Source organism: Apus apus, chromosome 4 (genome assembly GCF_020740795.1).
Source record: "Apus apus isolate bApuApu2 chromosome 4, bApuApu2.pri.cur, whole genome shotgun sequence".
Taxonomy (NCBI): Eukaryota; Metazoa; Chordata; class Aves; order Apodiformes; family Apodidae; genus Apus; species Apus apus.
In genome coordinates, this window is record NC_067285.1 from 2,444,890 (window position 1) to 2,457,001 (window position 12,112).

The window sequence follows — 12,112 nt, forward strand, 5'->3', positions numbered from 1 at the left end:
AAGGCCAGCATCGTCCTCCCAGAGCAAGAGGTCTGACTGTGGGCTCCCCAGCTGCCCAGCTCACTGCTGCTTTCCCCATTCTCTGGGCAGGAACAAGACCACAGCTTGCTCCCACCTCTGCTCCACACAGAGATCAGCCACAGTCCTTTCCCACCAACCCCTCTGACACCAACGGAATAGCTAATTCTAGTAAAAAGATGTTTTCTTGCCAACTGCTTTTGCTGACACATTTTCAGGGTACTTCCAGCTACAAAGCCATTTACTTTCATGTTTCTACATAAAGGCAAGTTTTTTTTTTTCCACTAACACATCTTCATTCACCTGCTGGTGGCCTCCAGGTGCTCTGGATACAACCTCCAGACACAGGATCTCTAGCTGGTGTTAAGCTCCGCCATAAATCTATGCTGAAGAGTATTTTGGAAACAGAGATTGAAACACAGTATCACATTTACCGAGAGACAATAACATCCAGAGGAGGTACAAACATAACCCTCAGCTTCTCTACGCAACTGAACAATTGCTCCTGCAGAACCTCCCCCTCCCTCAGTGAGCAGGGGGAACTGCATCACATCAGGGAGGCAAACACCCGGTATTCCTTTTTATCTTTGCTTTTCATCCCACACAGCATTCAACACTGGCCCCAGCTCTTTTTTGTTCTTCACTACAATACGACGGACCTGCTCCAGTATCTCGGCGAGCAAATTTACAAGACACCATCCAACATGAAGAAATATGTAAGCAACTCAGTGGAGCTGACTTCTCAGAAAGCACCGAGGATAATTGTGACAAGGCAGCCTTGCACCACAGACTTCCTACAGCTCTTCTTTGCTTTGCAGTTTGTCAGCCCATGTCCACCCATTTTTCTTCACATAACCTCTTAAATGAAACAGAAAAGGTCACCAAGTACACCAGTCAAAGTACTCCTACAACGTGCTCTAACACTAGTTCAGCCAATGATGCAGCTCTGCAGCTTTTGTCCATTAACCAGTGACCCAAAAAGAACCAAGTTCTGGCACAACCAAAAAGCATGGGATGGGAACAGTGCTAGGCAGGTATCTTGCCATCAACAAGCTTAATTCATGAGAGCAGGTAGTGCTATAATGAAGCACACACTGTTCTGTGAGAAAAATGCCAAGAAAATACCAAGTTTGATAAACCCCGTAAAGCCACAGCGGTCACCTTCCAGTTGGGAACACACAAGAGGCTACTCAGCCCATGTAAGAAAAGGACCACAACTCTGCCCACCCTCTGGGCAACCCAAGGGCCACGGCTCTGCCCATCCCCTGCTTCAACTTCCCAAGAACCCACGTGGAAGAGGAAGGTCTTACACAGGCCTCAAACCTGCAGAGTCCCCAAAGCATCATCTTGCAGCTTTCCCTAATTTCAGCCCACATGGTGCATTTCTGACATCGTCCAAGCCATATAATTCAGGAGCTGGGAACGCCAGAGAGGATGGGGGAAGAAAAATAAGACCAAGAAACGGAGGGATTCAAGACAGCTGTTCTGGTGGAGGGCAGCCCTTAGGTCATATAAATGAAGCTGGATAACAGATAAACACAAACACATGAAGTAGAAAAGAGGAAGGGAAGATACAAAAGCAAATTAGGACCTAAATGTGCTAAAATTATCCACTTTGCACCTGCACTTCACAGGCTGAGGATAAATTACTGTAGTCCAAACATCATCGTCACACTGATTTGAGGTATTTAAAGATCTCTGGGTTTATTAAAGATGTCTCAGGCATAGGAAGCTTTTAAACTAAGAAGTCAGCTTTTATCTTTTACTCTGAAGAATATATTAAATACATATAAGGCACACAGAGTCAAAGCACAGCCAGCAAGGTACTATATAATTCTTTTACTTGTGAGCAAAGGCAGAGCAAATTAAAGGAACCAAACATGACACCCACACCATTTCGTTTCTCACATTTCTTCTCCCACATTTCTAAAACACCTGATTTTGTCACTTGAGAAAACAAATGCTTTTAGCTTGACTCCCTTCCACTCCCCCTAAGGCAGAGTCCCTGTCTGTGACGTTTCCATCCACAGGAGCAGCCTTACTCATCTTGGAGACCTCAGGCCCAGCTTGTCCCACCTCCACCCTTTCCCTTTCGGGCCACAAATGCCAACACCCCCCAGCACAAAGCAGAGGCAACCTGCTCCTGGGTGCCATCCTCAGTAATTAGAGTTCATTACCTCCCTTAGGGACTCCTCAAGTCCCAACTTCCACCTCCAGCAAGGTCCCACCTGCATCTTCCCACATCAAGATTTACATGGTTTCATTTGTTACCCAGCAAAGCAAACCAGAAACTTCAAATGCCTCCTGGATGAGGACAGCACATCGTGTCCACCTAAAAAGCCTCTTCAAAATGACATCAAGTTTCCAGCTGAATATCAATAATTTTCATCAAAAGTTAATTTTTCACAAGCTCCCAAAGTGCAACGTGCACAGAAGCTAAGGTTGCTGTGCACATAATAAATATTTTTCAAATCTCAGCCTCTTTATTTCTACTTCCCAAGTTTTCTCCGAGACCTTATGACGTTTTAAGGGGAAAAAAAAGCTCAATAAGCAATGTCATTTCTTTTAACCCAGCAGTCTCTACCCCATACGGATCAGACAGAGGCAGTGGTTTAGAAGCAAATCACCTCACTTTATGAAAACAAGCCAAGGAGACAATAAGCACATGGAGCCTCACAGAAAAAAATTAATTCAAAAAAATGAGACATCATTTCCCAATTAGAAAACATTGTTCGACCTCACAGCAGACATCCATTAATCCTTCCTACAAACCACATGACTAAAGTGCAAAAAAATGCAATGGTGGGAGGCATGAAAAGTTGCCTTCCCATTATCCTGGTGAGGTTTATCATTACTTTTCCCAGTATGTTAAGCAAAACCATAAGCGGGGGCAGGGGGGGGGGAATAACTTTGGGTCTGGAAGTAATAGACTTGTTTGTTTGTTTGTTTGTTCCCATGAAAGCCTCATTTGATTTCTGTTTGTATTTGAAAGCACGAAGCTGTTTACCCCGAAGGGGCCACCGGAGGCATCACGGGCAGCACCGACCCCGGTTCCTCGGGTGACCCCCTCCCTCCGGACACCATTTGGGGCCAAATCGCAGCCGGCCAGTGTTGTAGGAAACCAATAAAAGGCACCGGTGGGGACACGCGGGTTTTAGGCATCAATTTAGGCAGCGTTCGCTGAGCCCAAGAGAGCGCGGGTAAGCTGGTGCACAGCCCTGTCCGCCCCTCGCCCACCGCTCCTGCCCGTCCCAACAGACCCACTGCCCCGCTCACCTCGGGAAGGGCTGGGTAACAACCCTGTGGGAGGGCTGACAGGAGATAAACGCCTTTTTAAACCCGACACTTACAAACGAGCCCCACGCTGGAAGCGCTTAGACAGCCCGGACACCTTCCTTCCCAGCCGGGTGGTCTCGGAGACGAGTCCATGCGGGATGCCCGGCACGGGGTGAGCGGGGCCGGCCCGTTCCCTCGGCCCCGCTGCATCCCCCCGCATCCCCCCGCATCCCCCAAACCCCCGCCTTCCGTCACATCCCCCCGGCCAAGGCAGCCGGCCCCTCCACGCCAGCCTGTCCGCAGCCCTCCCGGCGCACAGCGGAACGTCCCGGCGGGGGAGCCAGCACGGCGGCAATTCCCCGGGATGGGGCATCCCAGGGAGAAAAGGGGGCATCCCAGGGAGAAAAGGGGGCATCCCAGGGAGAAAAGGGGGCATCCCAGGGAGAAAAAGGGGCACGCGTGTCCCCGGCCCGCCTCGGGGGCAGCTCTGAGGACCGAACACCCGGGGCCGGCTCCCGCAGCTGGGCGGGGGAAGGAGCAGGAAAACGCCGGGAAGCAGAGCAGAGGGAGCTGCCGGGTCCCCCCGCCGGCAGCACCTGCCGCCTCCCCCAGCCCGCCTCCCCTTCCCTCCCTTCCTCCCTCCCTCCCTCCGTCCCGCAGCCCGGTGCCGGGCTCCCCTCACCTCCCGCTCCGGCGGCTCCGCGGGCCCCGCAGCGGCGGCGGGCGCGGCCGCGGGACGCCCAGGCGGTCTCCGGCCCCAGGCGGCGGCAGCGGCAGCCGGGCAGGAAATTTCCCCTCCCCGCCGCCTCCTCCTCCTCCTCCTCCTCCTCCTCCTCCTCCTCCTCCGCCCCCTCTCCCGGCGCCGCGGCGGCGGGTCCGGCGCCGCCTGGCGGACACGGGCCGCATCGGCAGCGCGGCCGGGGGAGACCCCCCCCGCAGAGCTGGGGCCGGTCCTGGGGTCCCCAAGAGAAGGGAGGACGCGGGGATGTTGGAGAGAGGCCAGAGGAGGGCACGGAGATGATGGGAGGGCTGGAGCGGCTCTGCTCCGGAGACAGGCTGGGAGAGCTGGGGTGTTGAGCCTGGAGAAGAGAAGGCTCCAGGGAGAGCTGAGAGCACCTTCCAGTGCCCAGGAAAGCTGGGGAGGGGCTTGGGACAAGGGCAGGGGGGACAGTTTCAAACTGAAAGAGAGGAGATTTAGGTGAGATATGAGGAAGACATTCTTCCCTGTGAGGGTGGTGAGACCCTGGCCCAGGTTGCCCAGGGAAGCTGTGGCTGCCCCATCCCTGGCAGTGTTGAAGGGCAGGTTGGATGGGGCTTGGAGCAGCCTGGGCTGCTGGGAGGTGTCCCTGCCCATGCAGGGGGGTTGGATCTGGATGATATTTAAGGTCCCTTCCAACCCAAACCAGCCCGGGATTCTATGCTTCTGTACAAAACACAACAAAACATGGAAAGTGGCTTCATCCTGGCTCAAACCAGGACAGGTCCCTTCCAACCCAAGCCGCTCTGCAATTCTCCTACAACAGCAAAGTTTCAAGCAGGGCTGTGGCTCCACTGCCTGGCACAGTAATGGATACTACACCAGCCAAAATTTCAGAGATCAAACCCACTCTCTGCATTCTGGAAGTGTCTTGTTTCTTCCTGCACTTCCAAAGGCAGTGCTGAGGGTGAGCTGGAGCACAAGGGCCCAGCTTTTGATGGCACAGAGTTCTCTTTGGGCAGCAGGTGTGAGGTCGTGCATCCTCCTTTCCTGAGATCATCCACGGTGGGTGGATCTGAGGGTCCCTGTCAGGGTCAGACAGCCTCCAGCATCCTTCCCCCACCTGCTTACCCAACCATGGACATGCCACCACATCACCAGGCCTGGGGGGGAAGGGACAAGTCTGAGGCCTTTTGCACCCACCTCCCCGTTCAACTAAACCTCTGCAGCAGCTTGGGCTGCACGGGGCAGATGAATCAGGACGGTGAAACCCAGAATAGAAACATCAGGCTGAAAAGTAGGACAGGGAGGAGGGGATTACTGAAGGGAAGGAGAGAATCAGGGAGTCTGAAGGCACATCTTGCTTTCTTTTGTCTCCATCCCTAGGAAACCACCTCTTGCAGAACAGGGGAAGTCTCCCTGCAGAAGAAATCTTTCCATCAGGAGGGACTTGTGCTTATGTTACTTTCAAAACCCCGTATCCATGCACACCGTATTTATTTTAAGTGTAGCAGAGGATGTCAGACAATTTGGGGTTGTATGAAAAGACCACTGAAACAAAAATGTTAGAACGTCTGTGAATATTTGTGTCTTCTCTGGAAAACTTCATTGGAGCCTAATCATGTCCCTCTGGCATTGTGTTGACTAGGAAACAGCAATTGAGTAGAATGCTAAAATGTTTCAGCAGCCATGGCACTGCAAGTGGGCACAGCACCAGGAAGGCGTTGGATTTTAATGAACATGTTTGCAGATCAAATGACTGCAAGTCAGCAATTTTCTCACTAGTAACCATTTGCAAGAAACTGTGTATTAATTTAAATGACTGCTTATATCCAAGCAATAAAAAGGAATTATTATACATGTTGGATAAAATTACTGCATTTTCTAGCAGTGCAGAAATTAAAAGTACTATTATACCGTGGTCGCAAAGTTAATTAGTCATGAGAAAGAAATATGAAGCTAAAGTTGTACAATACAGAACTAAAGAAAAGGCATTTTGTGGTTGTTGATGTGCTATTTGGGGGAAGGATTTTCTGTAGATGAGGGGAACATCTAAATAAATTGTACAACTGTGAAATAAAGTTACAAAAGACATTTCATCTAATCTTTCTTGCTCCAGCACCCGATACTCAAATCCTAAAGAGAGACATGATAGAAGATGACAGAAATTTAGCCTTGCTAACCCACTTTGGTGCTTCCAGCTCCTCTTTCTTGCAGTCACATCCAAGATACTTGTAAGATGGGTTTCTGCTGCTGGTATGTCTCGGGATACACTAATGAGCTGGAGCCAACAGGAGCGAGCAAAGCCTGAGGCTGATTTTATCTTCAGTTGCTGGCTAGAGAAAAACAACAGAGTATGATGTTCTCTGATATAGGGCTTTACCCAGAAAACTCCACAAAATCTAGGGACTGGAGATCTGAAGAATGGATCCTCTTTAAACCCATTTTCAGTTCTCCCCAGACAAGGTCTAAAGAGAATTTATGCTGTTAAGAAAGGGGAAGGGATGAAAAATGAAGCTGCTGGGGGCTGTGAAGCAATTTAACTACATTGTCAGAGGTTATTTGCTTCATCCGAAAAGAAAGGTAAGAAATTGGAAGACTGAAATACCATAGCAAGAACAAGCTAACCAGTAGATGTCTGGGTGTTTACCACAACAGAGCTTCAAGAGCAGCTTTTCTTCGTCCATCTCACAGTCCACTGGTCATCTGTCTTTTCCCTCTTTCCATCATAAATCAAGCGCATTCTCAGAGATGTCAGCTCTTTGGCAGCCATTCCACCCTTGCTTCCAGTTTGCCTGAGGAGCTGCAGGACCTCCGACAGCTTCTGGCAGGTCCCAGAATCTCCATCCCTTGTTTTGCAACGTGGAAAGAGTATTATTCCAGTGGAAGTGACGGGAACTTCCCCATGAAGAATTGCAGGCACTTTGCTACTCTCTGATACAAAAAGTGGCTTCTCTGCTTCAAGCTCAAGGAATATGGTAGGAAAGAGGCAATATTCGAACACTAAAACATTATTTCAGCATGACAGTGAACCTGATAGCACCGAGTCAGATAAAGTTGTGTTTCCTGCTTCTACAGAATCACAGAATGGTCGGTGTTGGAAGGGTCCTCTGGAGATCACCTAGTCCAACCCCCCTGCTAGAGCAGGATCCCCCAATTTCTGTACAGTGCCTGTAAACCCAAAAGAAAATGATGCCTGGTCAAAGCCATGAGAGAAAGAATTTCAGGGAGGAGCCTCTATAGTCTCATTAAAGAATACAACGGTGAGTATAATCCTGCCACTCCCCTTCACTTAGAGAAAAGCTCTCCAAATATTTACCAGGCTTGCTGAGCAGTGGCCACTATACCCTCGGTAGATCTGTCTCCTCACTGACATACTGGAACACAAACTGTACGTGTACTGAAGAATTGAAGAATTTAGAAAACCAGAGGCAGCACAGCAAATACCAGATACAGACATGTGGATTCTGTCACTGCAAATACATCTCAGCCTAAAAAATATGGAAAAAAACTCTTTTAAACTCCAGATAATTGGGTAAAAGCATGAGATCATGTAACATCCCAGCAGTAGCTAATTTAATGACTTCAAAGAGGCATTTGTTTAAGATTTTTACATTTGGAATCTAAAATTCTGAGTATCTATCTAGGATTAGATTTAAGTATTCAAGACTAGATAACTTCGTAATTGTTACAGAAATGGCAATAACTAAAAACCTGCCCTGCCAGCTCTTCTCTCCATCTCCGCCTCCAGGGTTTGTTCTGAACCTTACAAACCTTGACACAGCTTCAAAGCCACATTTCATGAAACTGAAAATACTGCAAAGGCCATGTTTTCTGTTTCTTACAAGGCTTTTCCCCCCTCCCACTCTCCAATAAACTGTACTTGACCCCTCATGAGTGGCAGCAGCTTCCTACCTCCTAAACACATTGTTTTACAGTTTTGCAAGTCTTCTGAGGTGTGAAAAAAGGACACCCTCAGACATCTTAGGCTTCTATGGAGCTCAGCTGGTTTGGTAATTGCAGTCACTGACATTCAGGATTAAAGAAAAATGGAAAACACCTCTACGCTTTCAACATTTTATTTTAAAATATGGTGTTTGTTTTTTTTTTTACCCGAGTCGCCAATGCTGTTCAACCTCCCCCCAAGCATTTTGTGACTTGGAAATGAAGAGAAGCAGGAGGAGCAAGAAGTCATGTTCACTGAGCTGCTGCCGAGGTCCAGGTCTCCTTCACCCACCTTGGCAGGTGTCGTGTGACAAGTTTTAGGAGATAAACTTTCCAATGGAAGAATTAATTTCTTATGACAGCTGAATGCTGGCTCCTTTCCTGATTTCAAGATCTTTGAGGAAAGGTCATGGCAAGGGCTGCCCCTGCAAGTGCTGATGTTCTGTTTGGGCGAGAAGCGCTCATGGCAAGAGGAGGAGATCCTGAACGAGGCCTTTCCTCCTCTACCAAGACCAGGCTTATTTGGCCATGATCCCTTCAAGCCTCTGAGTACAAAACACAGTTGTATTGTGAATATATTCTAGGGTAGCACAGGTTGGGCCTAGAGCCACCAGAACAGACACCAGCTAGCTCACCCAGATGGCAAAGCAGAGGAGAGTTCTTGAAGCAGGCAACATTTTAATAGAGGATTTTGCTCATCACACATTTGTGTTGCTACCAGTGTGGTGGCTTTGGGATCTTCTCCCTTTTTTCAAATTTATTTCCCCGTTGGAACCCAGCAGTCACTGTTCCTGCTGACTGCTCATGGAGAGGGATGCTGCTCTGGAGGGGCCAGAGGCAGCACAATATTTCAGCCATCACCAATACCAATATGCTCCAGGGTCAGAGCAGAGAAATCAATAACTATCTAGCAATGGAGTTCTCAGCTGAGGAGATTTAGTCCCTTTCTGGGAAGAAATCCAAACAACATTGAAAACATGTTTGGATTTTTTTTTCAATAGTGCTGTAAAAAAAGGTCAGAGCAAGAGAAGAATGAAATCAGAAGATGGATTAGCACAAATTTCACCACACAGCAGCACTGGGTCTGGATACACAAAAATTGTTGTGCTCACATCCTTCTAATTTTTCCAAACAGTTGTTGCAATAATTTTGCAGTTCAGTTGAGCTGCAAATTTTTCATCTCCAGCTACAATAAAGTTCATGATGGCTTATTCGATTTTCCTCACCCAGGCCAAAAGGCATAAACAAATCCCTATTTCAGCCACTGCTCAAAGTGCTGGCTGCAAAGCTTCCAGAGAATAAAAATAAATCAATCTTGCTCTTAGTATTCTATTATACATTTATAATCATTTCTTTCATTTACATTTTATCCATCTTAGAAGAGGCAACATCTCTAATGCATGGCCTGACCCTGCAGTGCTGCACATTCTTCAGTCTTGCATGGAGCTTTATGGATTCCTTTTGGGTCCAAGTATAGCTCAAGGATCTTCCTGTCTCAGATGCTGAGCTCCTCTGCAGCTAGACATGGGAAATGGAAAATAAAAAGGATGCAAAAACTTGGTGTGATATACAAGTCTGTATCCCAAGGGTGGTGTCCAGGGAAAATCTCAAATATCAGCACAACTGCCAGCCAGTCCCACTGTTAAATCATCTTGCCCTCTGCCAGTATTTTTTTTTAAATGAAAGATTTTAAATATATGTGGATGTATTTTTATTTTTTTTTTAATCACCAGTTGAAACAATGGAAAATAATTTGCAGTGGTTTCCCCTGGAGTGTTCCTGGCTGCTGCTAAGCACACCTGCCTGTGAGCCAGCTGGGGCCCAGAGGATGGCATCCCTCAGGAGGTGGTGGCATCCCTCAGGAGGTGGTGGCATCCCTCAAGAGGTGGTAGACAAAGCAGCAAACCCACCATGTGATTTATTTTTTTCCCCTCATATATAAGAATGTGTTTGTAACACAACAAAAATAATCTGTAGGAAACATTTGCAAATAAAACCTGTCGCGTTACGTTTTTGTGACACATCTGGTTGCTTCAACTAACTTGTACATAAACATAGGAGAAATACTAGTATATTCTACCTTTAAAAATACAGTTGTATCTGCAATTTTAGATAGCAAAGAATTCCAAATCTCTCCGAGTCTGATTCACAACCAATTACTCTGATTTTTCTGTTGGACTGTTACGCAGGGCTGAGCCTACATTAGGGGGTGCAGAGTCAGTAACGTGCTGGTTGGGAAACATTTTCTCTGAGTCAAAGGAAACAAATCTCCTCTCTTTCCTCTCTAGTGATGAGGCATGTCATGTCAAACTGCAGTTTTCATTACAAGTTATATGATGCTTTTGAAGGTAGCTGTGAGGAAAAAAACAAGGCACAAGGAATCTGTACCACTGGTGGAGAATAGATTCATTTCAAGGTGACAGGGAAGAAAAAGGCAAATTATGGTCTCATTTACGGAGCAGTTCCCCTGGTTGCCAGAGAGCTTCAGCTATTTGAGCCACACAAATTTGAGCTGAGTCACTGAAAAAATCGAATATAATTCAGCAAGATTGCTTAGAAAGGAAGTAGGGACTACCCACTACAGCTCTTAGTCTCTGTTATTTAGCGTCGTTAAATATGTGCCTGCTCAATTAATTTAAATTTGCTTCTTTCAGGTCTGCCAAAGGAGGACCACTGAGCACCAGCTGAAAAATTCTACCCCCTCAAAGTGAGAACCAAGACAAATTTCAATTTCTAAAAAAATAGATTTTTTTAAAACATATTTCAGAGGGGACAAGTGGCACAGCACTTTTACCTCAGTTTATTAAAACACGGCCTTGGACTATAAATACTTCGACTATGCTCTTAGTGTGACACTGAAGGGTGAATGAAACTATTGGATTAATAAACCCGTAGAGGTGAATCAGTCCAATAAAATTTACATGTAATAGTGTGGTTAAAGTTTAACTGAAGCACTGGACAGAAAATGAGAGGCAGGGCTCTTGTTTCTTTTTCCTTCAGAAGGACTGAAAAGTGTCCCTTTGTTGCTTAAATCATACACTGACTGATTTCTGCTAGGCTACATATGTTAAGTACATATATGAAGCATATAAATTACTTATTAATAAACTATATACATTCTTAAAAGTACCACTCAAGTCCCATGTCATTTCAAAAAAAAAAATACAGAAGCCCATATAATAGAAAAGACTGGTTGTACATCTCAGAAATACTGTTTCAACTGTGATTACTGCTCTAAAGTTCAGAATCACCCCAGAACAATTATAGTATAATATCACAGTGTTCCAAAATAAAAAGTTATTTTCTCCTAATAATTTATTTGCCATTTTAAATGTATAAAACTTTACTCTCTGTGTGTCTTTACAGTACAAACCAGTCAAGATGGCTCAATGGGTGGATGATCCAGAGCCACAGGTTCAGTATAAGATGGGATAATGACATTGTAACTAAGAGAAATAAAAGCTAATAGAATCTCTTACTTATCCTGACACGTATGGAGTTATTGCAGGAAAATATATGGAATTTAATTGTTGCAGCTCTTCCTTATAAAATTATTGACAGTAGATAGAATCTCCTTACCTCTCCAAAAGCCAGGGCCAACCCTACTCTTCACAAAGAGCACCAAGAATTCAGAAGAGGTCTCAAAAGAGGTAGTTGGCTTCTGGTTAGGGATGCTGAGAACGTGAACAGAGAAGGAACATTTTCATTACTCTTTACCATAAAACATTAGAGACAAAATTTATTTCCAGCCTGGTTATCAGCCCTTTCAAAAGAAAAAGCAAGAACAGACCAGAAAATTTTATCAGGGAGTGAAAAAAAGTCTCCCTGGCAGCAGCAGGGTGAGCTGGGAAGCTGACCTCATGGGCATCAGGCTCTAGAAGATGCCTCCAGAGCCACAGTCTGAAAAGCTACGGTTGAACAATCACAAGTCACCTTCCCAGGATTCCTCCTGGCCTTTGCTGGGCTGGTTGTGTTGTCCCTATGGCAACTCCTTTTCTCCAGATCAAAGTTCAATTATTTTACATTTTTATTACCTCTGCTGTTTGCTCAAAGTTGACCAGAGGAACTTTCTGCTGGCGCAGCGAGCAGATCCCCGGTCGCGAGGAGGAGGAAGCAACCTCATGCTAAGCTGGACTAAAGAGAAGAAAATACCCTGAAGAATCTCAGTCTGACAAA

The 12,112-nt window shown here is 46.4% G+C and overlaps 1 protein-coding gene across 2 annotated transcripts in view; it reads right to left on the minus strand.

The window, feature by feature from the left end:
• The window catches only part of PTPRE (protein tyrosine phosphatase receptor type E), a 98,419-nt gene extending 94,371 nt beyond the window's left edge, over positions 1 to 4,048 (minus strand). The window contains exon 1 of one of the 2 annotated variants that reach the window (XM_051619192.1): positions 3,977 to 4,048. The gene's annotated coding sequence lies outside the window, so the exon portion shown is untranslated. The remainder of the gene's footprint in view (positions 1 to 3,976) is intronic. The other variant, XM_051619191.1, reaches the window with a different exon arrangement.
• Between the last annotated feature and the right edge of the window lie 8,064 nt (positions 4,049 to 12,112).